Source organism: Pseudophryne corroboree, chromosome 5 (assembly GCF_028390025.1).
Source record: "Pseudophryne corroboree isolate aPseCor3 chromosome 5, aPseCor3.hap2, whole genome shotgun sequence".
NCBI classification, from domain to species: domain Eukaryota; kingdom Metazoa; phylum Chordata; class Amphibia; order Anura; family Myobatrachidae; genus Pseudophryne; species Pseudophryne corroboree.
Genome location: NC_086448.1, coordinates 494727498 through 494753521, shown reverse-complemented (window position 1 = coordinate 494753521; position 26024 = coordinate 494727498). Strand labels below are relative to the sequence as shown.

Below are 26024 nucleotides of genomic sequence, written 5' to 3'. Positions count from 1 at the left end.
CAGAGACTGAGGTGACCTGGCATGCACCAGGTCCAACCTATTAACCAAATTCAGGAAAATGCTTTCATTTTGAGTACTGGGTTAATAAATAAAATTGGGAACTCTGGTTTGTCGTAGGAAAACATTACATTAGAGATAAATACTAATAACAAATATATAGATATATTCTGAAATTCTTCTTGCAGCTCACAAGAAAAAACATACACTGTAATCCATGGTAATACAAACAACCAGGAGAATGAGGGTCAAGGAAGTTATGGTTATGTGATGGTGTCCATTAGTTTTCAATTTGCTCAATTTCTTTTCATGGACAGAAATTGAGATAATGAAAGAATTTTGTGCAAATCAGTGCCAACCCATATATTCATATGTTAGAGTATCATTTATTGTGATATTTCTGATATCGCTGTGATATTTCTGATTTTTCCAACTCCCCATTTCCCCTCTCTGACCACCACCTGCTCTCCTTTAACCTATCTCTCTCTGCTTCACCATCTCTACCTCCTAAGGCTACCATCACTAAGCGTAACATTGAGGCTATTGACACCACATTCCTTTCCTCCCTGTTTGACTCACTTCTCTCTCCTATTCTCTCTCTCATGCCCTGAACAAGTCACTTCCATATACAATACATCCCTTACTTCTGCTCTTGACTCTGTTGCTCCACCAACCACTATTCACCCTCGCAAATTAACACCTCAACCCTGGCACACCAAATGCACCAGATATCTTCAAATATGCTCACGTACTGCTAAGCGACACTGGAGGAAATCACTCTCTAAGGCAGACTTCCTCCATTTCAAACTTATGCTCTCATCCTTCAGGGCTGCCCTTTCTCTTGCTAAACAGTCATGCTTCAAGAACCTCATCTCCTCCCAGTCTTCCAACCCCCGGCGCCTCTTTGCCACTCTCAACTCACTCCTCTGCTCACCTCCACCTCGTCTCCCTTCCTCACTCTCTGCTCTTGAATTGACTCCATACGTCAGGATATCACATCACACCAGACCATCAGTAACCAGCCTCCTCCCATCCCTTACCACCCCTCCCATCCCTCCCACCAACTCTGACATCTTTCTCCCATGCATCTGGCAAGGAAGTCATGGCCCTCATTCGTTCCTGTCCCCTCACCACCTCCCCACTTGACCCTATCCCCTCCCACCTCCTCCGCTACCTCTCTCCTTCTGCCTGTTCCCATCTTTCCCACCTTCTCAATCTCTTCCTCTCTTAAGGCACTGTCCTCTCTACCTTCAAGCATGCACTCATCTCTCCTATTCTTAAAAAACCTACCCTTGATCCAAACACTCTCTCCAACTACCGACCCATCTCTTTCCTCCCTTTTGCTTCCAAACTCCTTGAGCGTATTGTCTACAACTGCCGTACATCCTTTCTTTCCTCACACTCACTGCTTGACCCATTCCAGTCTGGCTTCCGTCCTCTCCACTCCACTGAAACTGCCCTTACAAAAGTATGCAATGACCTCCATGCTGCCAAATCTAAGGGCCACTACTCTCTACTTATTCTTCTTGATCTCTCTGCTTCCTTTGATACTGTGGACCATCCTCTCATACTTCAAATCCTTCATTCCATTGGTCTGCGTGATACTGCCCTCTCTTGGCTGTCTTCCTACCGCTCTGACCATTCATTCTCTGTCTCCTCTCATGACTCCACCTCTCCCTCACTTCCAATAACTGTAGGTGTACCCCAAGGTTCTGTCCTTGGTCCTCTTCTTTTCTCTCTCTATACATACTCACTAGGTAAGCTCATTAGTTCTCTTGGTTTCCAATATCATCTCTATGCTGATGTCACTCAAATCTATCTTTCCTCTCCAGACCTATCCCCTGCTATCCTCACTCGTATCTCCAACTATCTCTCTGCTATCTCTGTTTGGATGTCCCAGCGCTTTCTTAAACTTAACATGTCTAAGACCGAGCTGATCATCTTTCCTCCCTCCCGCATAACCTCACCTCCTACAATCTCATTATCTATTGATGGCACTACTATCTCCTCTAGCCCCCAAGTGCGCTGTCTTGGAGTAATCCTTGACTCCTTCCTCTCCTTCAAACCACACATTCAGCAATCCTGCCGTTTTCATCTAAAAAATATTTCAAGGATCAGACCCTTTCTGACCAAGGACGCTACTAAGACCCTTATCCACTCACTGGTCATCTCCAGACTGGACTACTGTAATCTCCTCCTGACTGGCATTCCTGACAAATACCTCTCTCCACTCCAGTCTATCCTCAATGCTGCTGCCCGGATCATTTTCCTCACTAAACGCACTACTTCCACCTCTCCTCTCCTACAAGACCTTCACTGGCTTCCCTTCCCTTTCAGAATCAATTTCAAGCTTCTCAAACTCGCTTACAAAGCACTCACCCACTCCTCTCCCATCTACATCTCTGACCTTATCTCCCTTTACATTCCCACTCGTCTTCTTCGCTCGGCTAATGCACGCCGACTCTCCTGCCTACGGATTACTTCCTCCCACTCCTACATCCAAGATTTTTCATGTGCTGCACCACTTCTCTGGAATTCCCTACCTCTACCCCTCAGACTCTCCACCTCTCTACAAAACTTCAAACGGGCTCTCAAAACCCACTTCTTTACCTAACCCAGCCTAATCTCATCCTAAACCTCTGTTCCACGCTCTCTATGTACCCCATCTGTGTCACCACCGTCTGTCTACCCCTCCCCTTTAGAATGTAAGCTCTCACGAGCAGGGTCCTCTTCCTTCATGTGCTTATCCTTTTTCTTACTTTAATAATCTTCAACTGGACCAAATCCAGCAGTCTTCTGCCACCTGATACTTATTTCAGGGTCATCTGCTGATGTAGCTATATTTATTTACCCTGTACTTGTCCTATATTGTCATCAATTGTAAGTTGCTGTTTTCCTGTTTTGATTATTTGTTTATGTACTCTGTAATTGGGTGCTGCGGAACCCTTGTGGCGCCATATAAATAAAGGATAATAATAATAATAATTTGAAAAAAAACATGTACAAGCTTCATGAGACAACTGTCTTACACTGTATCTTTTTCAATTATTTTGGCAATTGTAATTCTGCCTGACCAGTTTTTGCCAATGTATTTATGCATTCTAAAATTAGCAAATGCATTGACCAAAAATAAACAAAATAAAATATGCTTATCTTGTTGCTGATTCCTCTTTTCCCACTGTTGTAGTAGTATATGGCTCAAAGCATACATTTGTATTGCATTTTCTTATCAGGCAGTCAGAGGATGTAATGATAAGATTTATCTTATTGGACTGTAATGGAGAGTTTTATGTAGGAAATATATACTTATACAGCTACTTTGCAGAATAGTTTCAAAATTAAACAAAACAATATTTTATTCCAAGTTTACCAATCCACTAAACATTTAAAAACTAATACTAATAATTTTAACTAAAATAAAAATGTAATTAAGCTAACTTTTCATCTGTGTGTTTGTATGTGTGTGCAATTATATTTTTATTCTGATTGCAACATCTATAATAAACATTGAACTGTAATAAAAATGTGTTTACATTTTTGTGGTTTGTATTGATCATTTATCTGTTATTTTGTGTGCATTGATGTGCTTCCTTACAATATTTTGAGAACAGTTAAGGAATGTGTTAGAGCATTTAAGTAATCTTAACCATGTTGAGAATGAAGCCAAGTAAATAGACAATTAAATGACTTAAATGACACAGTCTGTAGTCATTCAGAGCATTATAGGTAACATTGATTGTAGAACGCTATTGCAATTGTCCTCCTGCTTTGTAATTCACCACGAGTGTTATTTTGTGACACAAACACCTTCCAGACAATTAAGAGCATCAATACCAATCTAGAAGAGAAAGAAATAGCTTGCCTGCTGTTGAAACCACTCCAGGTGGTAGATAAACCCACTGGAAGGTAGTATTTTATTTCACAGCAGTCTTCTTCCTATTTCTGCTGCTATGCATGTTGGTTACAGTTCACAGCTGGATATATCTCCTCTGTGAGGCTCTGGGTGTCACCAATTTCAAAACACATGACATCTAACCATTTCTTTGATTTTGTTTTGATATTTCAACAATTGTAAAGAAAATAGTTTCAGTATTTCTAAATATAAAAGCACAGCATTTGAGACAGGGAATCCAGTAGTTATGTGCAGAGAAATCTCATTAGTTGTTTTTACATCAAAGCTCCGGGTCCCTAACAGATAACATTTTTTTATTTAATATATAGACAGAGAAATACTAGTAAGTACACACTTTTTACAATGTTCATAATGAATTTATTGGGCACACTAAATATTACAGACCCAGAGGGATATTTTTCAAAACTTGGTGAGTGATGAAGTGGAGAGAGATAAACTACCAATCGCTCCTACAAATAGAAATGGTGACAGACTTTTTTTTTAACACCAATAGATATAGAAACCAGCACAAATCACACAGCGGCACTCAGAGTTCTGTCTGTGTCAATCACAGTGTATTCAGATCTAAAGCTCCGTTTGGGGCTGAGACGCCCCTTAGTCACCTCGACCAAGTATATCCAGAGGGTACCGGAGCAATTAACTACGGTAGAAGAGTGACGATCTAGTGAAATGTATACGTATTCATATGTATATACAGTATGTGTGTGTGAATTTATTATATATATATATATATATATATATATATACATACACACACATACATACATACATACACACACACACACATATATACTTACTGCATATTGCATTACTGCTGGAAGGCACTTTGAGGGGTCACGGAGTGCATAATACCTCAGTCTCCACCCTCCATGATTGGCCCCACCCCCTTTGGAAAAACCCCTTCAGAAATCCTGCGTTTGTCCCTGGGTACACACTTTTTACAATGTTCATAATGAATTTATTGGGCACACTAAATATTACAGACCCTGGGGGATATTTTTCAAAACTTGGTGAGTGATGAAGTGGAGAGAGATAAACTACCAATCAGCTCCTAACTCTCATTTTTTAAACACATCCTGTAAAAATTGTGCATATATACTGGTCATCACTGTTTATATGGCATTTCTGATATACTGTATATATATATATATATATATAGAGAGAGAGAGTCACATGCCAATCCCTCAAATTGAGGTTGAAGACAGAACCAGCACTCTGCGTGATTTTCAAAACAGATCTTTACTTCAAGTTGAACTTCTCTCATAGAGCAATTACATCGACATCAGCATATATCGACAACAGCATATACTCATCGCTTTGCGGTAATATTTCATCACTGGCAAACTCCCAAACAGCCGTTTTCGGTAAGTAACCTTCCTCAGGGGAATAACCAGGCAAAGTGTCAAACTGCCATGTCAGAAAGTGCTTGCGTGCCGTGCAACCTTTGCAACACCTGTGAGCACAATATATGTGCTCACTGTGCTATACTCACCACCAGCACCTGGAGTCCATCACCGCCCACAGAGACAGGTCTCGCCACTGCACATACACCGGGAAGCACACGCCGTGGAACGCACGCCGCTCCACACAAATCCGGAAGTTCCGGTACGTGGAACGCAGGCTGCGTGTCACTCGGCGGAAGTCCTCCCCTCAGTGCTGCGCTTAGCGGGCACAATGTCCCGAGGCAACAGGTGTATGTGTCCCATGGTTCTGCTGGTAATATTGGCAACAATACAGTAACAAACATAACTAATAAAGGACTATACAGAAAAAAGTTACCCATAAGACTAACATACAAACAGTAAGGGTCATGAAGGAGATCAAGAATGCAATAATAGGGCACCTAAATGCCATCAGTGCTAAATAACAAATAGTATTCTCACATGACCAAAACCATCGAAAAGTCCTATGCATAATATTAACGAGGGAACATCTAACTAACATCCAACACATAACATGGAGAGGGACAAAACAGACTCACAGACAAGTAAATGCAGGGTCAACGCATACAGAAAATTATATTGTATTATTAATAAACAGGGCACCTTTATTCATAGTGCACACAAGCAAAACCGAGATCCACCAGATCACAGCACCCTAAAGAAAAGGAACAAAGGAAAAGTCTTCGTTAAGACCATGAGGGGCCATAGACTCCATCTGATATATCCATCGACACTCTTGTTGGAGTAAGAGTCTATGTCTATCACCACCCCTCCTCAAGGGTGGTACATGATCAATTGGCATGTAGGTAAACTCGTTCAGTTTGTGTCCAGCAGAGACAAAATGCCTAGCAACATGGGGAGTACTGCCATCAATTTTCTGGTATGCCTTTTTAATCGAGAACCTATGCATGGCGATCCTCTCCTTCAGCATTCGTATCGTTTTACCTATGTAGATTTTCTTACATGGGCAGACAATCATGTTAGTCACAAATTTGGTTTCGCAAGTCATCCTGTGTCTTAGGGTGTATTTTGTGCCTTTGATCGGATGACAACAGATCTTGCCTGTCAACATGAAGCTGCAGTTAACACATCCATGGCATCTGAAAGCACCGGTTTGAAGTTGCAGCCACTGCGTTCCGCTGCCCACGCGAGGGCTAATATTGGAGAAGGTTACTTTCTCTTTCATGTTACGGCTGCGTTGGTAACAGAACAGTGGCAACTGTTCACAGCATTGTCTCATCACAGGGTCCGTTTGAAGAATATGCCAATGTCTGGGGATAGACTGTCGGGCATTACTTGAGGAGATCGAATACGTGCTGGCGAAAACCAGTCGGTCAGACTCCAATTTGGCCCGAGGTTTCAATAGATCGTCTCGTGAGAGCTGCATGCATTTATCAATGGCTTGTCGTACTTTGGTGCTGTGATAAACCCTGTTGATAAAGTTATCACCCATCTTCGTGAGTTCCTCATGCAGTGTCTCACGGTTAGAGGTGATTCTTGTTACACGGACCAACTGGGAGTAGGGTAAGCCCTTTTTCAGTGCCACTGGGTGAAAACTTGATGCAAGAAGGAGAGAGTTTTTGTCAGTGGGCTTCCTATAAATCCCTGTGGCTAACATCCCATCCTGTACTCGTACGGACACATCGAGAAAATTAATCACAGAAGAATTATGGGTGCTTGTGAATCTGATGGACCCCGGAATACTATTGAGTTTAGCAACAAAATCAGACAAGAGCTGGTCACCCCCAGTCCACAGCATAAACAGGTCATCTATGTAGCATACATAGAACTTTATATATTTCGAAAAAGTTAATGAGACTTTGGCCTCAATACAGAAAGGCCGTATGCACTTTTCCAATTTGTCTAAACAGGAGTCTGAGGCCATCAAATGTTTACGAGATAACCCTGACATCATTATACGTCCTGCAGATAAGGGTGGGGCGATTGTTATAATGAACCATCAGGATTACATTGACGAGATTCTGCATCAGTTGTCTTACACTGAATGTTACAAATTTCTCCCCCTTGACCCCACTAAACGGTTTAAGAAAGAGATCGACTCAATCATTTCCTTAGGACTTTCTAATGGTTGGATTGATGAATCCACCTTTGACTTTCTAGAACAGGACTTTCCAAAGATCCCTCTAATATATACTTTGTCCAAAGTGCATAAGTCACTTATCAAACCACCTGGTAGGCCCATTATTTCTTCCCGTGGGTCTTTAGGTCAACCAATCTCTCAATTCATCGATTTCCACCTTCAACCGGTGGTTCAGGCTACCCCTCACTACATTAGGGACACCACTGACTTTCTTTGCAAACTTAATGCTATTGGTCCGCTTCCAGCAGACTGTACACTGGTGACCCTGGATTTCGCCAGCTTGCACACTAATATTGGGCATGCTGAGGGTTTGTCTGCTGTAAAAGAGTCCGTCGCCCTCAGTCCACAGTATAAGGGTCCTCCGTTGGAATTTTTACTTTTATTGATGGAAGTAGTGCTTCATAAAAACTATTTCCTGTTTAATAACTCATTTTATTTACAACTTAAAGGCACCGCGATGGGGTCCAATATGGCCCCATCATATGCCAATCTGTTCATGCATCAATATGAACAGAAACATATCATGGGTGATTTAACTTTTTCGAAATATATAAAGTTCTATGTACGCTACATAGATGACCTGTTTATGCTGTGGACTGGGGGTGACCGGCTCTTGTCTGATTTTGTTGCTAAACTCAATAGTATTCAGGGTCCATCAGATTCACAAGCACCCATAATTCTTCTGTGATTAATTTTCTCGATGTGTCCGTACGAGTACAGGATGGGATGTTAACCACAGGGATTTATAGGAAGCCCACTGACAAAAACTCTCTCCTTCTTGCATCATGTTTTCATCCGGTGGCACTGAAAAAGGGCTTACCCTACTCCCAGTTGGTCCGTGTAACAAGAATCACCTCTAACCGTGAGACACTGCATGAGGAACTCACGAAGATGGGTGATAACTTTATCAACAGGGGTTATCACAGCACCGAAGTACGACAAGCCATTGATAAATGCATGCAGCTCTCACGAGACGATCTATTGAAACCTCGGGCCAAATTGGAGTCTGACCGACTGGTTTCGCCAGCACATATTCGATCTCCTCAAGTAATGCCCGACAGTCTATCCGCAGACATTGGCATATTCTGCAAACGGACCCTGTGATGAGACAATGCTGTGAACAGTTGCCACTGTTCTGTTACCGACGCAGCGGTAACATGAAAGAGAAAGTAACCTTCTCCGATATTAGCCCTCGCGTGGGCAGGGGAACGCAGTGGCTGCAACTTCAAACCGGTGCTTTCAGATGCCATGGATGTGTTAACTGCAGCTTCATCATGTTGACAGGCAAGATCTGTTGTCATCCGATCAAAGGCACAAAATACACCCTAAGACACAGGATGACTTGCGAAACCAAATTTGTGACTTACATGATTGTCTGCCCATGTAAGAAAATCTACATAGGTAAAACGATACGAATGCTGAAGGAGAGGATCGCCATGCATAGGTCCTCGATTAAAAAGGCATACCAGAAAATTGATGGCAGTACTCCCCATGTTGCTAGGCATTTTGTCTCTGCTGGACACAAACTGAACGAGTTTACCTACATGCCAATTGATCATGTACCACCCTTGAGGAGGGGTGGTGATAGACATAGACTCTTACTCCAACAAGAGTGTCGATGGATATATCAGATGGAGTCTATGGCCCCTCATGGTCTTAACAAAGACTTTTCCTTTGTTCCTTTTCTTTAGGGTGCTATGATCTGGTGGATCTCGGTTTTGCTTGTGTGCACTATGAATAATGGTGCCCTGTTTATTAATAATACGATATACTTTTCTGTATGCGTTGACCCTGCATTTACTTGTCTGTGAGTCTGTTTTGTCCCTCTCCATGTTATGTGTTGGATGTTAGTTAGATGTTCCCTCATTAATATTATGCATAGGACTTTTCGATGGTTTTGGTCATGTGAGAATACTATTTGTTATTTAGCACTGATGGCATTTAGGTGCCCTATTATTGCATTCTTGATCTCCTTCATGACCCTTACTGTTTGTATGTTAGTCTTATGGGTAACTTTTTTCTGTATAGTCCTTTATTAGTTATGTTTGTTACTGTATTGTTGCCAATACTACCAGCAGAACCATGGGACACATACACCTGTTGCCTCGGGACATTGTGCCCGCTAAGCGCAGCACTGAGGGGAGGACTTCCGCCGAGTGACACGCAGCCTGCGTTCCACGTACCGGAACTTCCGGATTTATGTGGAGCGGCGTGCGATCCACGGCGTGTGCTTCCCGGTGTATGTGCAGTGGCGGGACCTGTCTCTGTGGGCGGTGATGGACTCCAGGTGCTGGTGGTGAGTATGGCACGGTGAGCACATATATTGTGCTCACAGGTGTTGCAAAGGTTGCACGGCACGCAAGCACTTTCTGACATGGCAGTTTGACACTTTGCCTGGTTATTCCCCTGAGGAAGGTTACTTACCGAAAACGGCTGTTTGGGAGTTTGCCAGTGATGAAATATTACCGCAAAGCGATGAGTATATGCTGTTGTCGATATATGCTGATGTCGATGTAATTGCTCTATGAGAGAAGTTCAACTTGAAGTAAAGATCTGTTTTGAAAATAACGCAGAGTGCTGGTTCTGTCTTCAACCTCATTTCGAAGGATTGGCATGTGACTCTATTTACCTTTATTTAACCGGACACCTGCTTTTTCTAATGGAGAGTGTCAGTGTGGCTTCCCGGAACTTTGTTCTGTGATTTGGCTGTATGTATATATATATATATATATATATATATATATATAATTTTTTTTATTATTATTTTCGCCAATTATTTTTTGTGAATGAATAGGTAAATGAACACTCTCTCACCAAAACACCAGAATGAATGTAAGAAAGATGGATGAGGGTGGAAGGGGGACACACACGACTTTTAGGAAACAGATGGTCACATCCTCACCTCAGTAAGTCAGTGGGAATTTCCCACTGTTATGTGGGCCATTGTCTGATCCTGCGGAGCTCCGTCAGTGGTCAGCCACAGAACACTTCAAGTTCTGTGTGTGTAGGTTGGCGGGCCGCGGACAGGAGGACAGGACAGCGCAGGAGGACGGGCGGGCATGAAGGAGCATGGTGTGACGTGCTGATGGCCAAGAACACAGCACAGGGCGACCAGGAGCACAGCGCAGGTTGGGCAGGACGGAGCGCGGTGTGACATCAGCACATCACATCATGAGCCGGCCGGTGCTGGGCGGGGCTGTGTCTTGGCAACGTGACTGTCCATTACCCTCAGGAATTTCATTTTTACCCCATTTGGGGTAATTTACCCCTGTTCCCTGACCACTGCTCTAGTTTATCTCTCTCTGTACTTTAGAACGCCCCCCCATCTTCTTTAAGCAAGTATAAATTGTTTGATAACATTCATATTTGTTGTTCATATTGTTTGATATTCTACACAAAACTTACTTTCTTGGGGAGATCTACAGTATAATGGCTCGCAAAGAGTGAAGAACTGGATAAAGCAGGAGTTACCCATATCAATTAATCAGCTTCTACAGTATCTAGCATTTATAAAATACATCCTATAAAATTACAAGTATAATCTGAATGGTTGCTATGGGCAAATTCTCCACTAGTCCACTTCTCCATGCTTCTGGAAACTTGATACTGTACATCTACCTTTTTGTATTAAAATTACCATTATGCTACCAAATTAACCATAATGCTCCACAAACAAAAAAACACTTTCTCCAGTTGATGGGACTAGCAATTAACACTCCATTTTAATCCATGTAATATGTCCACCCAAAATCCCAACCATTAATTTAGACATTATGCTTAGGATCTTTTCTCTATGTTAGATTTTTTGTCAGGTGCAATTAATTACCATCAGCCTCCGTCTTATATACTGTAAGACACAGTATTGCTAGTTGTTTAAAATTTGTACTTGAGGGGTATAGCTGTCACTTAGAGAGTCTCTGTGTTATGTGCTCCCTGTCTTCTGTGAGGTCAAACCTGTCTTGAAAAAGAATGTTTATAGCAGTAACTATAGGTTCCAGATCACACATGAAAGGTCAACTAGTAAAGTTACCATGATGCCTTTATTTTACGCAGCACACAATTTAACAATGTAAAAACAGAAACTTAATTATACAATATATAATATATTCACACACTGTACAATGCAATATCATCAAGAATCAGTTCAACCAGTGTATCTTCCACTTCCTAAGAGCTCCACCATATACACCGAATACAGATTATGCCTATCACTTGTTTATCTGCCTTGACAGGGGGAGTGCCACTGATGAAGAAGTCACTGAGAGAATCTGTGACTAATGTCACTGTTTGAAAGCCTTCTTCTGTTGTGTTGCTGAGGTGCTGCTGATTCATACTGAATCTTGATGGTCCTGCATGCTTAGAATACTTGTCCTCTACCATTGTGGTAGAGACCTGTTTCTCAGTCAGTCCTCATCCACCGAGTCTATGGGAGCTCTGGATGGAGTGAGCTGTTTTACATGTAACCACCTATCTGCCGTTGTCCCTGTTGAATAGTGATGGATTACTACCAGTAGCAGCTCCAGAGGTGTGGTTGCAGCATACAGATGCGTCAACATATACCTTTCCTTTATCCACCCTTACTTTATCCTGCCATGTATAGCACGGCTTGGAATGCAATAGTCTATGAGATTTAGCCATGCTTTGTGATTTTTCTTAATTTGCTTCTTTAATATGCTACTTTATACATATTCTATGATGGCAAACAAAAATAAAAAAATTCACTCACTTGCTACTCAGAGAAAAAAGCTTAGCCATGTGCAAGGCATGCCAAATTGAGTAAAATAGAAAAGGTGTATATGGACACATCTGTAGTCCTAAATTCAAATAGAGGAGCCACGCCAAGTGCCAGTGAGTCCCTGGCCAATGATGTTTGGCAGCATTTGGAGTGACTGTTTGTGTGGCTCCCCTATTAGAATTTTGGACTGTACTGCAGCTCCACCTCTGGAGCTGCCACTGGTTACCACTATATTCAAGTTCGGTTCATTCTAATCTTATGAATGACTCAGGGGTAAATGTATTACTCTCTGTTATGGGGAAGCTTCCCCCCATGTATGACAGTGGCGGTGCATGCATGCCGATATTGTGGGCAATGTATGAACAGACCGTTCTGACACCTACAGCTATCAATTTCAAGAGCTGAAGGTTCACACAGCTTATATAAAGAAGTGATTTAAAAAAAATGACAACAAAATGGCAAGTTAATCCAGTTATATTATCATGTCAACAACAGTGCTTATTTAATATGTCAACAAAAGCGCAGTGGGGTACAGTCTGCAAAGTCACAGTACAGTACCAGTGTGACACACTTAGACAATAGTTGTAACTAAATTCCAGGCACTATAACAAATAATAAACATTGACTTACTAACTGCCTGTGCTGTAATCTATCTTGTCCAATATTTATGTTAAGCAGCACTATAGTATATTATTAACACAGTGGACACAGAAAGGTCAGGGTCAGCTCAACAACTTAAGTGAAGGGACACAGTGTGGAGTGAACACAGATAGGTCAGGTCCACCACTGGAGTGAAGGAGTGAATGGACACAATGGACACAGATAGCTCAGGTCAGCAACTGGAGTGTATGGACACAGTAGACATACAGATAGGTCAGCTTATCCTGCACTGGAGTGGGAGAACACAGCATGGCGTAAGCACAAACATTGTGGAGAAAGCACAGACCATCAGAGCACACAGCTCTCTTTCTACGGTCTGCTGTGAAATGGCACTGAATAACCACTGTACTTATGTAGAATCCAAAACCCATGAGAATCTGACGCCAGGATGATGATGTTTTGCCTCAATTTAGAAGGTAGGAAAACCCAAGCAGGTGTTTGGATTCCTTTGGATCCCAGAAGTTCAGGTGGACTTGGCTTTCAGATAACCGAGCCTGCTTATCTCTAATTATCATAAACAACTAAATTTAAATTACCTCTTTAGTGCATAACATGTAATAGCCAAAACAACAAAAAGAGAACAAACTCTTACTACACATGAAGGGTAACAAAAACAAACCATTTGATAATGTTGGAACTACTGTGGTAATAAAAGTATAACAGCCAGTGTGTACATTATTAGCTGATAAACCATGGTTAATAAAAGCTTACTCTGCCTCTGCAAACTGGGCCAAAACTCTGGTGAAGTACATCTTGTGGCTAGGTTATTTGTTCACATTAATATAGTAGTTTTATTACCTTGTAAGTAAAGATGAGCAGGCTCGACACCTGAATTTATCCAATCTCCTGCCATTTTAAGATTCAAAAAATAGGCAAAACATCATCATCAAAGTGTCGGATATTGCAGGTTTTGGTTTAGATATACCTCTGTGGTGATTTGGGCACCATTTCACACAGGACTGTTGCAGTTGTGTGCTCTGATAGTCTGTGCTGACTCCATCCTGTGTCCATCCACTCCAGTGCTGAGCTGACATGACCTAACTGCGGGGGTAAATCAGACCTGATCGCTGCTGTGCGTTTTTGCAGAGCGGGCAATCATGTCTGAACTGTGCATGCGTATGCTCTGCAATACGCAGGCACGGCGGTCTGCAGTGGCGGGGAGCGCCGGTCAGCAATGGGATGGTGCGATAAATTCAACCAAACCGGTGAACACAAGAAGATTGACAGGAAGAGAGCATTTGTGGGTGGAAACTGACCATTTCTAGGGAGTGTCCGTAAAAGCACAGAATGGACCCGGAGTTTTCTGGGAGGATTCATGATGTCACCTCCAGCGCTGATCATCGCAGCGGGTGAGTAGGTCCTGGGCTGTACAGAGGCTGCACAAACTGCTGTTTGTGCAGTTCCCCAGTACATGCCATCATACACCAGCACACACAAAAAAACCTCCCCATGTAGGCGGTGACTACCTGATCACAGGACAGCAAAGATCGCTGCCCAGTGGTCAGGACTGAATTAGGCCCTGTGTCCATCCACTCCAGTGACTGAGCTGACCTGACCTGTATGTGTGTCCACCCACTCCAGTGGCTGAGCTAAATTATCTGTCCACTGTGTGCATCCATTACAGAATTGAGCTAACCTGACCTAACTGTCCACTGTGTCCATCAACTGTACTCCAGTGCTGAGCTGACTTATCTGTTCAGTGCTGATCTGACCTTTCTGTCCAATTCAGTTCCCTCAGGTTCCCTGTTGGTCGAGCTAGATTACAGTACAGGCAGTTAGCAAGTCATTGTTTATTTTTTGATAGTGCCGGAACTTGGTTACATCTATTGTCTAAGTGTGCACTATAACTCTTCAGGCCATGCTCCACTGCATTCACATAAACAATATAAGCACTGTGACTCTACAGTGTGATTTGTCATTTGTGAAAAAAGCTTTAAAAATTACAGTAGTAAAGAATAAACCTCTAAAAAAGGGAAAGTTTACTGCAGAAAAATATAAAAAAATATAAAATTGACAACATACCATTCTCCACATCATGGCTGTAACTGGGGGGGGCTGTAACTGTGTGTCTCGCTCCCAGCGCTGCTGCTGTGTGGGTGTTGGCGCACAGTCGCTCCTGGGCTGGGTAAAACTTGGGAAAGTTTTGCAGTTTCCCAGCAAGTCAGCGGGCTGAGACATCTATACCAGGCTGCGTATGGCTCCGCCCCCCATGCCTCGCCTCCAATCACACACAGGAGAGGAGCTGTTAGTGTACACAGAGACACAGACACCGTAGGCAGCAGCAGCTGAGTTCCAGGGCTGAGCACACACCATGCTTCTCTGAGGATTATCAGATCAGCAGCCCACTGCCCTCACGCACCGGCCCCAGGGCGGCCACCTTTGTGCATGGAAGATCACAGCCACTACAGTGACTGAGAGCATCTATAGGAAGCCCATCGATATGCACTACATTTGTAGGAAATATATATATATATATATAGAAGCAATGTACGGCGGCACTCGGAAAAATAGACTAGTACAGCAGAGTAGTATACAACGTTTCGGAGCTTTAATGTCCCTCCGTCATCAGGTATACCTGATGACGGAGGGACATTAAAGCTCTGAAACGTTGTATACTACTCTGCTGTACTAGTCTATTTTTCCGAGTGCCGCCGTACATTGCTTCTATTATTTGGACCTGCTGAAGGTACCTAGGAAGGCACCGGGACATTTGTTTGTTTATTGGGAGTGCTGCCCGAACGACGTCTATATATATATATATATATATATATATATAGAGAGAGAGAGTAAATCTAGAAGAAGTATATCTTTGCAGAGTACCTTTAAAGAGTGCATCTATTGGGAGCATATATGTATAGGGAAAGCATCTATAGGTGGTGCAACAAAAATCCATATCTAACAGTATGTGTGGAATTAGTTTTACCCAAGTACTGACAATTGCCTTGCCATCTGCAGCATTTGTAAAGCCACAGCAATTAGAGGTAGGGTCATTAACCGTCTAAGAACCTCCTCCCTGCCACGTCATTTCCAGCGAGTTCATGGAAAGGTTTTGAAAAAATCAGAAACTTATGCTATCAATATCAATATCAATTTCCTCACTGATGATCGGAGTTAGTTCTCCATCCAGGATAAGGCTAGGTGACTCATACCTTATTCAGGATTTCTCAGAGGATTCCTTGAGTGCTAGGGCTGATGCAGCTGGTGGTAGATTTCCACTCAGTAGTGGACCAAGAAGAAAACTAGCAGTTTCAAACAACAATTGATTGTTAAACAATCCTTTGAAAGAGGAAACAAGTATGACAACTGTCACCCAGTCGCAGAGCGGATTACTGACACAATGACAACTATGCTGGTATTAGATCTGCATCTGATATCTGTCATTAATGTTTTAGACAGTTAATTGAAGTCCTGTGTCCCTACTACCAAATTTTATCTTGGTACCATTTACCAGAAAAGCAATAAAAAATAACCTAATTATTGGCCTACAAAATCCAATTGTACCCACTGCTCACTTAACCCCTGATATGTGTTCAAGTGGAACTGAGCAAATTAAATATTACATGACTATGACAGCCCACTTGGTCTTGGAAATGCCTTCAGTATCAATAACAGCAGCAGCATCTAGCAAACAACAATGGCAGCCCATTCAGAGGCAGGCTACTCTCTACATCCCCATCTTCACTAAGAGGCATATTTCTGACAACCTGATTGTCAGTTCTTAATTTTTAGAATGTGCACTGGCATTTTCTCTCTTTTTTCTGTATGGATCTACAAGTCTCAGCATGGTAGAACCTTTTCTTATGTTTAGAATTCGAGTGTGAAATCCAGCCCTCCTCCCATGTAACCTGTTAGAATACTAAGGGATATCATAGCAAGATGTCTTACCCTGCTTAGACACTCCTCAAGATTTGTGATTTGTTATAATGGCACAAATATTATTAGAGCATTACAGCTGGGTGAATTGCAACACATCCCAAGTTTTGCTTCTGAACAAAGTTTTTTTAAGAAATGACAGGGGCGTGCAGAACATGCTGTCTGTGGGCCAAAAAATTTGTGGGATATATTTTGCATTCAGCAACAGCATGCAGGAGATTGCACCGGCTTCAAGAACAGTTACATTTGCCCTGCCGCCAACTGAAGAAAAAGGTGGTACTGTATGCTTCAGCCGATGGAGTAACAGCAACAAGCTATCCAAAGTTACACAACAAACCATGACATTGGGAAAGGGGAGGGAATGTACCTTAGTCAAGCACAGTGGAGAATACTTTCTGTGTTGTGCAAGATGCTGAAACCAGTCGAAGTATTCACCTCTGCAGTGAGTTCAGACACTGCTAGCTTGAGTCAGGTGATTCCCCTAATTTTACTTTTGGAAAAGTAGCTTGAGAAATTAAAGGAGGAGATAAAATTAGGTGATTCCGCTAAGTATGTCAGACTTGTAGATCGAGTCCTATATTCAATTTGCCAGGATCCAAAGGTTGTCAGTATCTTGAATTTGGATCAGTAGATTTTTGAAGCCATGCTTGATCTTACTGTAGGTTTGTCATATGTCTTTCTTTCCAACTAACTCAGATCTTAAGAGATGCAAAGAGGTCCTGGTGAGCAAGTTTTAGGCTCAAGTGGTACATGACATGACAACGTCCCCTCCTTCAGTTTCTCCATCAAATGCTGCTGCCAGTAAAAAACTGAGCTTTCTCTAGAGACCCAGTGGTGATGCAGAGGAGTCAACATAACATTTTGACATCTGGTTGGGTCTAAAAGAATCACCCACCATTAGTTAGTGACACATATACCATAACTCCATTTAATACGGTCAACATCCAAATAATGATGAATGATTATTTTAATGACATCATATAAATAGACATGTCACAGAGTCTCTTTGAGTGCTGGAAGAAAAACACAGTAATTTTGAGACCTTAGTACGAACCTGCTTTGTATTACTTAAGCTGTGTACTCTCCAGTGTGTATTTAGAAAGAGTTTTCAGCACAGCCAGGAACCTTGTCATGTAAACACTGATGAGGGTGAGAGTAAGGATGATAATTATGATGAAATCTTGCCACTGTAGAGCTCATGGACAGCACTGTTAGCTTAGCAGCCTCATTGGTACCTTGTTTTGTTGGAGCCCAAACAAACCAAACACTTCAGCCATAAAAGTGGCAGTCCCTGTCACCGATTGTTAACCAACATAAGTGAGGGTGGGATGGCCCAAGGTCAATTCCATTTTGCACAACTTTACTTTTCTGCCACTGCTGTGTGGCAATGTTTCATAGATGTGCTTTAGACTGCCATGTGTTTGCGTCGCTGTTCTGTTGTAACCAGTCAGCCTGCTGCAGCCTTTGCCCTAAGCTCGATGAAAACAATATAGTGAGATGTGAGGTGGTAAAAATTGACTAGTATTAACTGATAAGGAATGTTATTGAGTTTGCTAATACTTCACAACACTGGCACAGAGGTGGAACATGTGATTGGTGGTTCCAGGTGCAAAAATATAATTTGGGCCCCCCTCCTCCACCCCAATACAAGTTCACAATATGCCACAAAGCAGTGGGTGACAGGGAGAGACAATGGGTGGCAGGGAGATAGTGAAAGGGAGAGACAGTGGGTGATAAGGGTACATGCACAATGTCCAGTGCGGTGTGGAGAACAGAGGGTATGTACCTTGGTGGGGGCAAGAACACAAAAGCCTCTGTTCTGTCTGTGACTAGGGCCCCAACTCTTTGTCCTTTCCTCAGATCAGCACTCAGTGAGGCAAACTCTGTCAGTGTCAGTAGCACAGGCTGTGAACTGCATTTAATTCACAGACTGCAGTGAATCAGAAAAAAATGTACAGCTGTCTGTTAATAAGAGGCAGTATATGTCTGTCATCATCAGCACTGATAGATACCAGGACTCCTCTTTCAGCCCAACACACACAAGGTTAGCCCTGTCTTCCCAAGGAAAGGGGCAGGTCCCTCGGACAGTGGGGCCCACCCTGCTCTCTGCACTGGGTCATTCATCCAACATTGCTCAAAATAATCTGCTGGGGGCCAGGGGATAACTCATTGCTGGTCTGGGCAGCAGTGGGCCTCTTAGTTCTCAGGGGCCCTTGTGCAATGCACCTGCTGCACCAATGGTAGTTCCACCTGTGGGGGGGCATTTATGCCCCAGAGTGTAAGCTGTAAGAATGGTATAAAAAAACAACAGTTAATGATTCAATACATTTGCGGGCAGACTTAGGCAAAAAAGGGTTAAGCAATAAGCATAGTAAGATACACTGTCTGGGTGTGCTATATCTGTTCATACAATTGCAACAGTACAGGAGAGCAAAGAATGAGTGGTGACGGGACACAAATTAGCAGGTGTGGCCCCTAGGAAGCAATAGAAAAGTACATATTTTTCTGCACAGGTACTAGACCTTAACTTAATTACCCAGCAATATTTTCTAGGTAAGGACACCATTTTGTCTCCAGAAAAAGCAAAAAATCCATAGCATATATAAAGTCAGGAACTGGTGCACATGGGTAGACCATATCCAAGGATGTCAAGACTCATGATGTGTGAGTCACACTTCAGTTCAGTTTCTTGGCAGTAGCAACAAGGTGTTATGATCCAAACCACTGGACAAGGTGGAGGAAGTAACTTACATGTATGACATTTTGCGCCGTCTCTGACAACAAGTGCCCATCATAGGTGGATTTAGGGGTCAGTTCAACCCTAGGCATAACATTAATGACTACCCCGCAGTTTACTATTTTCATTGTTTGGTTATGAAAAATATAATTTAATATAATGTGATAACAGCACAAGCCATGAGCTATGACATATTTTTTGTTTAAATATATATGCATATTTACTACTTAGGACAGCTTGCAGAGGTAGTCTGCAACCTCATTCAAGATGACATTCAATAGTACAGTGGAAATATTTTGTAGTTATTGGTACATTTCAAATGCTTTTTTAACAGATTTGCACTTGTGGGATTACGGATTGAAAAGAGGGGATCAGTAGTCCGACATCCTTGAGGTTCTAATGACTTTAAACACTGGTAGTAGTCTGCATTGATTCCATGGTGATACACATAAGAATAAGTATTATACATCTGTAACTCAATTTCTGTTAAACAAGCATGGAACCTGTTGATTGATTGGTCTATACATACAGTATAAATATATATATATATATATATATATATATATGAAAAAGGAGGGGATGAGGGTGAGTAGCGACCTCGGTGTCCGTAAAAGGTATAAAATTGCCAGCATGTTTAAAAATATTAAAAAGCTATTTATTGACATAAAATTCAAACATGAAGGAGATACATAAAAATTGGAACAATAAAATACACAACTGATCTAAAAGCACCAGATAAAAGAGGAAATTAAAAGTATCCTTATCTTAGAGTGAGGTAGGTAAGGTCAACCAATGCGTTTCATCTGATGAGACTTCTTCACAGGGTAGGGACAAAATGAACCATGGCAGCTATTTATAGCCATATCCCTTAGTGGGAGGATAGTGACATCATTAGAAGTCATGTGATCTAATTAGTTAACAGATATTCTTATACATATGAATCTGCATACACAGCAATGGATTACAGCTTAGTGGAGGGTTGTACAAAGTGTTATTAGTTGGGAACGAGTGTTTAGAAGTCCAATGTACAGAAAACAGTCTTTAAAACCTGTAAGTAGCTGTATTTCTGCCACACTTCTGGTTGTGGCGGACGCGGCGCGTCACTTCCGCCCCACATCCGGTTTCTTCTGCGCATGCGCCCGCGGCGATTCAGCGCGATCACATGGGCTGCATGTTCATGCAGGGTTCAGGGGCTCCTATTTCATAGAGTAGACTGTAGTGTTCAGTGTGTCCATACAGCGGCGGCCATTTTCGCCAGGATTATGTCCATAGGGTCATAGTGTGCGGCGGCCATTTCTTAGTAGTCCATTGTATGGAAATGACTCTCCAGTGTTCTCCAGTGTCATAGCAACGGTTCCACACATAGAAACAAATAAATGAGAATATCAGAATAACATCATTCTTATTGAGAGGCACCCATTAACTTTAATAGCAAAAAGATGACTTAATTAGGAACAGTGTTATTGGTGAAGCAGTCTTCTTAATATACATTATAGTGCACATATGATTAAATAGGGCTGAGAGAATTTAGAGATTGGAGTGAACTAATAATAGGTTCATGACACTAAAAACATATAGTGTATAACAAAATTATGCCGTGAATGTGGTCACAGAGATATGGAGGTGTGAATGACAGTGCTTATGTGAATCCTAATTAATTATCGTGCTCAGTGTAACTATATCCATGTGGATAAATAAGGCGTATATTCCTTTCTTAGGCACTTATTTTATTCCTGTCCCATACAGTACCTGATCTTCCCAGGTGGTCCCCCTCGCTGGTACTGATCAGGCCCAACGCTGCTTGGCTTCCAAGATCGGACGTATTTGGGCATTTCCAGCATGGTATGACTGTAATAATTTTGCGCCTTCCAGGTTAATGCTCCGGACCGCAATATTAATGCTAATTTACCATTTGTGAACTAGTAATTAGTCCGAAGTTTTCGGGCTAGTGTGGGATCCTACAAATGCGGGCGATGCAATGTTTGTAGATATCTACACCCTAACTGGAAAACGTTCACTGATATGGAAAAGAAAAACAGTACAGAATCAAGGATCACATGAACTGCAACACCCAATCAGTGGTATACCTTCTGGAATGCAACTGCGGCAAACAGTATGTAGGGAAGACAAAGAGACCCCTGAAATTAAGGATACAAGAACACATGAGAAATATTAAGAACAAAGTGGAGAACCATGCCGTGTCCAAATACTTTATCCACACACACAACTCTAATCCGGAAGCCCTGACTTTCAAGGCCATTGAATTGGTGAAACTGGGAGACAGAGGAGGGGATCTCACTAACAAGCTGTCACGTCGTGAGATGTTTTGGATATTTCAATAGGGAGATGGCAACCTGGTAATCTGGTCTTGACAAAGGCTCTGCTGTGAGCCGAAACGTTGACCTTCTGTTTGTGAGTATGTGCTGTCTGGATTAAAATCTATCAATTTCACCCTGGAGAAGTCTGGTGAGTGCATCCTTATTTGTGCACATGTATCGTGGAACTTTGTTCTGATAGGACCTGTTCCTGGATTTTGCACCCCAGCAACTGTGATTATTAACGACATGTGAGTGCGGCTCTTCTACAATGGATATATACATATATATATATATATATATATATATACAGTATATCATGCAACAAAATGTGTCAGATCATTTACACCCCTTTCAGTCATAGGCCTAAATCCTGGGTTTTTGCGCATGAACGTGCATCAATCCAGGCCTACCCAGGTTGGGAGACCTAGGTCTGTGACCCTGCCCCCTAGCAGGGATATTCCCGAGACTTGCAACTTGGGTTCACTACCCACCAAAGGTCTGAAAGGTGCAACCTGTATCTTGATGACCAGGGTGAGACCTAAAAGAACTTGATTGGTAGAGGACAGATAAGATAATCCCCAAGCACCCACTAAATGCCGGAATAGCTGGGTCACAGAAAGACATGGGTCTGGTGTAAATAGAATAATCCAAGCCATCACCCATGTGTCCTGGCTTCAACCCATACTCTGTGTCTTGGATATAAACCGGGTTGAAGCCAGGATTTTATGTCTGATACTGTTATTAATGAGATTTTGTTAAAGCTGTGGCAGAAAAAGTATGCAGCATAGCTATAAAGGTTATAGAGAGCTCCAGTAAAGTATGGGGGGGAATTCAATTACCCGTGGTTAATTACAGCAGCTAATTGATCCCCCAGGGGTTTTTCAACTGTTCCCAATAGCAAGCACTATTAGGGATGCTCTTTCACCTGCCGGAGGCAGGAGAGAAAAAAATCGTTGATACTGTAAGTGGCCTGTGTTTGTGGACGTGATTGTGACAATACGTACTCTAGGCCCGGTAACTTATCCCAGATCCTATGTGCTTTCACCCAAAAATGGCAAATTTTTTGTGTGTTAAAAATGGATTTTAATTGAATAGCCTGAAAAAAATTGTGGTATTTTTTACTGCACGATAAATTTACGTGAACAATTGTATTTACCTCTGTGTGTTGTATTTACTGCAAATTTCACAATGTGTAAATAATAAAAAAAATCTGATATACAGTATAAAAAAGATCATTGAAATGAGTAGCAAAGACTGCTATCAGAAAGTGCACAAAGCTGAGGAAGGAGTAACTATCAAAAATATAGATTTTATGTACACTAAATTTGTCACTTTGCCAATGTAATATTATCTTCCAAAGATAAAAATTGATTAGAAAATCTGCCAATGTATCCAATCATAAAAGGGATAATTTCACCGACTGTATATGAATTTTTCACATTATTGTACTTCCATGATATTAAGAGTTAAGTTGAAGTACTCTATATCAACATTCCTCATCAAAATGAATAAAAAAGAACTAAACTCACAATCTTATGCTCAGTACACAAGTTTTCAGAATCAGCCCTGGCTAACCTTCATACAGGGAAACTTACATTTTGAATTTTAAACCTATTAAATTACAATTTCTAAATAAGAATACATCAATGAGGAGCTCTCTCCAATTTATCCCTAAATATGATAATGTTCATAAAAAATTATGAAAGTAATCAACCCATTTTTTTTTTACAAGATCTGATACTAAATAAACCTCTCTGCCCAAGCAATAAAGTGGACATTATAAAGGTGATGAAAAATTGACCTTGGCTATATTCCGAACAAAATTTCTATAATAAAAAATTACTCAAAAATAGAAATGAAATCTTTTAGTGAACTCTTACTCTCACAATACTTGAATTTTGACATAATTTCTCTTCACAGTTTAATTGTGTGGTATTTACCTACTACACTAGACCTATGCGAGCAACTGTATAGGAATTCCTTTGCTGACAGAGGAAAGCTAAGTAAGATCTAACTGCATCTGGGACTTGTATTTCCTTAATGGATGGACACTACTAGTTGACTACTCCAGTTTATCTTCATAGTTACTGTACATCTGAGTGGATGGCCCATATGTTTCCATATATACATAGATTCATCTTGGAAACATGCTGGGAAAAGTACATGCTTGTAAATATATAAAACTAAATTTGGAAATACTGTACACTGTGGATTAGAGTTCTGGATAAACTATTAAGTGTGACCCTCCAATAAGTAATACTACTTTCCGACCATCTATCACTGGTCGCACCAAGGACCTGTATACGGATCCTTCCTGGGTGTGACCCACATGAGACCCCTCTCAGAAGGCATCCCCAACCCAACATATTGCTGGGTTGGTGACGTCAGCGGTGACGTGTGCAGAGGTGGTACTTGGAGATCAGATGATCTCCAAGCGCCATCTGTTCCTCTACAGTGAACGGTTACTGGGTCACATTGACCTGGCATACCCATTCACACTGCACATCAATCAGGGTTGAAATACCGGGTCACTCAACCCAAGTTATTTCAACTGAATCCTTTCAGACTGCACAGCAACCTGGGTTGCTGTGAGCTCATGTGCAATAACCCAGGCTACATGATGGCGGTCTGAAATGGGCATAAGATTGTTATACTATTAATAACATTCCTAGATACATAGCTCATTTTATTTACAAAGGGCAGTACTACAAGTTTAAATAGCTCTAGCTAGTTATCAAGCAGACATGGTAAGAAACCTTGTTATTGCATACAATTATCTGTTTTATACACTGGCCAAGGCAATATCTCAGACAACTATTTAGCTGTATTAAACTAACAAGTTTTTTTAACCATTTTATTGCATATGTAAAGCTAGTTGCCGACAGCTGTGACTTGATCTTTTCTTCAGTTACTCCTACTTCTATGCTAAGTCACAGTGACCTTATCATAGTGCATGAGGTATACCTATATACAGTACTGTCACATAGAAACATAGGAACATAGAATTTGACAGCAGATAAGAATGCCCATCTAGTCTGCACATTTTTTTTATCCTTTAAGTAACCTCAACCCTATTTGATCCTTAATTCTTTGTAAGGATACTCATATGCCTATCCCAAGCATGTTTAAATTGCTCTGCTGTATAAGCTGTACTCTACTGTTTCTATGACACAAAGTTTCATTAAATTAGTTATTGTTGCTTTTGAATAGACATATTTTGTTATACTATATTGAATCATTGGCTGAGAGAAACTGATATGAGTGCTTTTAGCTTTTCTATATTTTTACTATACAGTTTTGAGTGGTAAATGTAAAGCTTATATTGATTACTGATTTATTTTATATGTATTATATGTAAATTAATTCATTACTTAATGAATGAATGAATGAATGAATCAATCAATCAATCAATCACAAGACTCCATTAATTTTATATAGTTTATAATGTTTAGGTTGTTAGAACACAAGATAGTAGATACAGATTTAGCCACCTTTATCTTGACTGGCTGAGGCGTTTGTCCCGATAGAGCATACACAGCGTACCGGGGCGTAGGGAGGCGCGCCTAGTCACAGAGAGGCGTACCTAATCACAAGGAGGCAGACAGAGCATTTGGCGTTACCTTTACGTGTAATACCTGCGATCTTCCACCAGATGTCGCTTTTTACAATCACCACTGCGCATGCGTGTGGTCTTCCGTAAAATACAATACTGAAATATATAATAAGGACTACTTTACTAAGGCGTCTCATTACTCTGCATACAGTAAATACTCATTACGCTGCATTATTTAATACATTAAATACTCAATACACTGCATTATTTAACACAGTATATACGGTACAGACGCAAATAGTACAGCATACAGTATATGATCCATCTACAGTACTTTATGAATATGTGAGCACACAAAACAACATAAAACCAGTAGTGTACACTATCGCAAATGGACGTGTTAGAAGTACACTATTGCCTCTTGAGATTAGGAATTTTGAACAGTATGTTAGCGTCCTAATCCTGTAGCCATTACAGCATAATCAAAACCAATGGATTTATTCATCTGTCTGCGGCGAAGTGGTGAAGTGTTCCACTTCCTATACTCAGAGACCCGAGTTCGATTCCTAAAGTACGGATGCATGTTAGTTTTTTCCAGACACTTTATTATTATTTTTATTCACATAAACCAGGGCAAAGCTGCAGGAGCAGTTCTACTGTTAAGGTTCTATGCACCGTACAGTACACATACAATT

At 41.4% G+C, this 26024-nt stretch overlaps 1 pseudogene; it reads right to left on the bottom strand.

Moving 5' to 3' along the window:
- Window positions 1-21195: 21195 nt before the first annotated feature.
- LOC134929722 (5S ribosomal RNA) lies at window positions 21196-21314 on the bottom strand (annotated as a pseudogene).
- Window positions 21315-26024: the final 4710 nt, after the last annotated feature.